Below are 5488 nucleotides of genomic sequence, written 5' to 3'. Positions count from 1 at the left end.
AGTCGACTCGACCATCCACTCGAGCCTGCGCTCGACCGAGTGCCTGTCCGAGTCTGTACTCGAGTCTGTTGATGCAAACAAGATCCAAGGGTCATCACAATCTTCAGAGACTCCTTGATCACATCAACCGACCACCAAGGGACCTGAGACAGCAGAGAACAAGAATCAATCAAAAACAAGAACAACAAGTGCTAATGGAGCAACAAGATCAACAAGCTCCAAGGGCAAGGAACATTGGTGCTGGGGATGCACCTAACACACACAACCAAAGAGCTGGTATTGTGCCTCCTGCAGTTGCCAATAATAATTATGAAATCAAGAGTGGATTGATCTCCATGATACAAGCCAACAAATTTCATGGGTTGCCAATGGAGGATCCTCTAGATCACCTTGATGAGTTTGATAGGATATGTGGACTCACAAAAATCAATGGAGTAAGTGAAGATGGCTTCAAGTTAAGGCTATTCCCATTTTCCCTTGGAGACAAAGCTCATCTCTGGGAGAAGACTCTTCCTACTGGAGCAATAACCACATGGGATGCATGCAAGAAAGCTTTTCTGGCCAAGTTCTTCTCCAATGCAAGGACTGCTAGGTTGAGGAATGAAATTTCTGGGTTTGCTCAAAGGAATAGTGAGAGCTTTTGTGAAGCTTGGGAGAGGTTTAAAGGATTCCAAACTCAGTGTCCTCACCATGGCTTCAACAATGAGTCCCTTCTAAGCACTTTGTATAGAGGAGTGCTTCCCAAGATAAGAATGCCTCTTGATACAGCTTCAAATGGCAACTTCCTAAACAAGAATGTGGAAAAAGGATGGGAATTGGTTGAGAACCTTGCTCAGTCAGATGGTAATTATAATGAAGATTATGATAGAACCATAAGGATCACCTCCACTGATCAAGAGGACAAATACAAGCAGGATTTGAAGATGGTCAATGAGAAGCTTGGCAAGATTCTCCTAAGCCAATCAAAAACCATTCACTTCATTGGTGAAGAAGAAACTCCAGTCCAAAAAGGAGATAGGGAGTTTGCTGAGTTGTGTTATATGCAGAACCAAGGAGGAGGATACAAAGGCTACAACCAAGGTGGAAGATTCAAGCAGAACAACCTCTCTTATAGGAGCACCAATGTAGCCAACCCTCAAGACCAAGTCTATCCACCTCCTCAGCCTCAACAACAGAACAACTATGCACCCAAGCAGCAGCAACAAGTGTTCCAGCCCCAATTGTGTCCCCCACCAGGGTTTCAGACTAACCAAGGCCAAGAACAAGACCTAAGAGCAATGATACAACAGCTGTTGATTGGGCAAACCAATGGAAAGATTGAGGAAGCCAAATAGCTTGCTGAGTTGAACCAAAGGCTCACATCCCAGTACAATGATCTGAACATGAAGTTTGAAGGTCTCAACTCTAGAGTGAATTTTATGGAGAGCAACCTTGCCTCTACTTCCGCTCCTAAGCCCAACCAACTCCCTGGAAAAGCAGTTCAAAACCCAAGGGAGTTTACTGCCAAAGCCATTCATATATTTGAAGAAGAAGTCACTGAGGACAGTGAAGTTCAAGTTGGGGAGGATTGGTCATTTCTTGAAGCTCAGAGTGAAGTTTGTGCAAAGCAGACTGAATCCGGTATTGCACTCGACCAGGTGCTCGAGCAAGCACTCGACCGAGTGAGTGTTCGAGTGGTCGATCGAGCTGAAGAGTCAGAAGCTGTCAAGCCTGCTAAGTATATCCCTCCTGCTTACAAACCGCCTCTACCATTCCCATGACGTTTCAAGGGACATAAGTTTAAGGAATTAAGGGAAATCATTGAGAAAAAATAAATGTTGGCTTTGCAACAAGAGGAAGAGAAAGCTTTGAAGGAAAAGGTTGTGATTGAGAAACAAGAAGAAGTGATGGCCATACAAGAGATCATCATTGCTTACCAAGAAGAACAGAGAGGACCTGCCTTGGAACAGTACGATCCATATCCTCTCTATAAGGATTTTTTGCTTGATTTGTCAAAGAAGAAGGCTCAAGCTCAAGATGAGAAGGATCTTGAAGACCTTGGAGGAGTTATCATCCCAATTAAGCTTAAGGATCCAGGTCCATTCTATCTGCCTTGCACACTTAGCTATCTTCACTACAACCAGTGCTTATGTGACTTGGGAGCATCCATCAGTGTGATGCCCTACTCTATAGCACAAAAGCTTGGGCACACTGACTTCAAGTCCACCAACCTTCATATATGCCTAGCTGATGGTTCAAACAGAGATGTGGTTGGCAAGTTGGAGAATATTCCAGTCAAGATAGGAAGAGCAAGGGTTCATACAGATTTTGTGGTATTGGAGATGGAGAAGGAACCTGAAGATCCTATCATTCTTGGGAGGCCATTCTTAGCCACAGTTGGAGCTGTTATTGATGTTAAGGAAGGTCTTGTGACCTTGAACATTGTTGAGGGTATAGCTATGAAGTTTAACATCTATAACCCAACCAACCTTCCTACCATTGATGATCAACCTTTTACTATCAAGGAAAAAGGTGGTCATGAAGGTTTAAGTGAAGTGGCAACTCCAAAGGACAATCTCTCTCTTCAAAAAGATTCTGTGGAAAAGCTTAAGAGGTCAGTTCAAGAGTTGACTGGTATGGTTAAGGATCTCCAAGTCAATCTAAACAAGAGGTCTTTGAGGAAAGCAAGACCAAGGCTCAAAATCAAGAAGAAATATGGTTTGTGTGTTAAGGGTGAGGTGATCAAGGATCAGACTCACAATGATCAAGAAGTGCCAGGGAGGATTTCATCACCTCCTTGGTATCTAAACAAAGCCTAAGAAGGCAACCAAAGTCAAGCTTAGTGACTCTAAACAAGCTCACTAGGGAGGAAGTCCCTAAGGTATCCTTTGTAAATATGCTTTATTTTCCTTGTAGTTTTGATGTGTTTTCTTTTATGTTTGTGTTGGACAGGCCTTTCAATGAAAATGTAGATGGGTATGGAGAGATTTGGACTTGGGGAAGGAGATTCGCAAGCCCACTCGACCAGCCCACGAGAGGTACTCGACCGAGTTGGCAAAGAAGTAAGGCCCACTCGATTCTCATTTCTCTAGAATGATCGAGTGGAGAGAAGAAAAAGAAGAAAAATTTAGAAATTTTCAAACTTTGGTCAAGGAGCTCGACCACGTGCTGGTCGAGTGTGGGGTCGAGTGGCAGCAAAAAGCAGGTCAAAGATTCCCATTTCAAATCTGAATGGTATGGACGCTCTACCCTTGTCTTGTTGTCCCCTTAGCTTCTTTAAATAGAGTCTTACACGATCCTATATCTCTCACACTCTCTCATTTGCTCAAAACAACTAAAATCAAGTTTTAAAATCTCTCTCAAAGTTCATCTTTTGCTCAAGCTTAGCTCTTTTAATTTTTTGGATCACTAACCTATTAACCTTAAGTTTTGAGTCTATTCCCTTCAGTTCTATTCGAAAATGTCTTCAAGGATTACTAGGAAGTCTCAACAAGCGGCTGCGAGCTCCATGGAACGTTGTGATGATCGCCTACAATCAAGAGGAGAAGCTGGAAGAACCACTCGACGCCCCACTCGAGCATGCACTCGACCGAGTGGTGGTCCGAGTGGTTGATCGAGTCAGATGCCGTGTTCAAGAAATCAGTCAGTTGAGGAAGATCCTGAGAGAACTGAAAGTGAAGAAGAAAGGGAGCCAACTCTTAGTGAGTTCAAGAGGAGAAACAAGGCCAAAGGGAAGAGGCCAGCAGTTGAGATTGAACAAGAGGAGGTTGAGAGTGAGAGTGAAGAAGAAGGTGAAGAAGAAGAGGGAGGGGATGATGGAGAAGCAGAATCTTGTGGTTTGACAAAGAGGCAACTTTATGAAGCCTTCATGAGAATAGAGTTCCTGGGGACTAGATATCCACACAAGAAAACCATGGATAAGCTAGCCATTGATGAAGATGTGGAGTATCTTTTTGAAAAGAGCAACTTAACCAAGTTCATGGGGCTTTGCATGGAGGGTTACAAGGAAGAAAGTTGTTAGTTTCTAGCCACAGTCAAGCTGCACACATATGCAAGGAAGGATGATGAGTTGGGAGCTGGTCATATTGCCTTTACTATCAAGGGGAAGAAGTATGAGCTTCCAATGAAGAAGATAACCAATATCTTTGGCTTTAAAGTTGGGAGTAATAGGAGCTTAATGATACCAAGAGAAGAGCTCTTTGCTGTTTGGGAAACCATTGGAGACAACATCACTTACTCATCCTCCAATACCAAGAGTTCAAAGATAAGAAGCCCAGTCCTAAGGTACTTCCACAAGGCCTTAGCAAACACCTTCTTTGCTAGGAAGGAAACTGGAAATCTCAGTGAGGGTGAGCTCAAGATGATTGATATGGCTCTCAATGGAATCATCCTTAAGGCAAGAGATGGAACCATCATTCTTGGGACCACTGTGGAGACTGACCTTGCAATGGTGCTCATTGACCACATGATATATTTGAGAAGTTGGGTAGGCAAGCTACAAAACAAAGGGTCAAGAGGAGCCTTAGCCATTGGAGGCATCATCACTCCAATACTACAAGCTGCCAAAGTCCCACTTAGAGGAGAGAAGGTTTTGCCAAGATGGATTGACTCAAGCTACCTCACCTCTACTCTCATATTGGCCAAGGAAATCACATTTTCAACTTTGAGCTTCCAACAGTTGGGAAAAAACAGTTGATCTTACCTAACCAAGAGCTCACCACCATTCAAGAAGGAGCAAACATTGAATTTTGGCCAGCTGATGAGTTCTTGTTTGATGGGATGGTTCAAGTTAGAGTTGATGAAGCTGGAGATATCCAAATGGCTGATGGGGAGGAGCAGTTTTACTTTGAGGATTATGAGCCCAACCCAAGAGATAGTAGAGGAGTGAGGGAGACTAGCAAGAGGTTGACACTCCTACAAAGGTGGAACAAGTGGCATGGGAAAAAGTTTGTTAAGCTAAAGAAGAAGGTGGGCAATATGGCTAAGTCCATCAAGAGCCTAAAGAAGGAGATTGCTGAGTTGAAGAGTGGAAATTTTTCACCAACACCATCTAGCCCTTTGAGGAGGGCTAGCTCAACTAGAGCACTTTCAAGAGTTGAACACCCTGTGGAACCAGCTAGAGCCTCCATGTACGAGCCAATTCAGAGGAAGAGGAGTTCATGTAGCCGAGAACAACAATTTTCAAGGCACTCGACTGGGTCACTCGAGCACCCACTCGACCGAGCACCCCAAATGCACTCGGCCGAGTTCCAGCCTAGAACACCTTATGGCTTTCCAGCTCCAGCTGCTTATCAAGACTATCCAGGTTACCCTCCCTTCCCACCCCAGTACTTCATGGATCCAACACTCTTGCACCAGTTCTACCAGCAACAAGGTCAGAGTTCTGGCACTCGCGGTCCAGCTCGACCCCCCTACCTGAGCACGTACTCGACCGAGTCTCAGTCGATTCCCATCGTCGAGCTGCCCCAATCACCTTCTCCAAGTCACCAACCAGACCCCAACTACACAT

At 44.4% G+C, this 5488-nt stretch overlaps 1 non-coding gene across 1 annotated transcript; it reads right to left on the bottom strand.

Moving 5' to 3' along the window:
* Positions 1 to 590: 590 nt before the first annotated feature.
* LOC147928459 (small nucleolar RNA R71) lies at positions 591 to 697 on the bottom strand. Its single transcript, XR_015581044.1, has one exon. It is a non-coding gene; the product is annotated as a small nucleolar RNA R71 (small nucleolar RNA).
* Between the last annotated feature and the right edge of the window lie 4791 nt (positions 698 to 5488).

This window comes from Camelina sativa, chromosome 14, assembly GCF_030686135.1.
Source record: "Camelina sativa cultivar CO46 ecotype springtype chromosome 14, ASM3068613v1".
Taxonomy (NCBI): Eukaryota; Viridiplantae; Streptophyta; class Magnoliopsida; order Brassicales; family Brassicaceae; genus Camelina; species Camelina sativa.
This window is presented reverse-complemented; position numbering and strand designations above follow the sequence as displayed.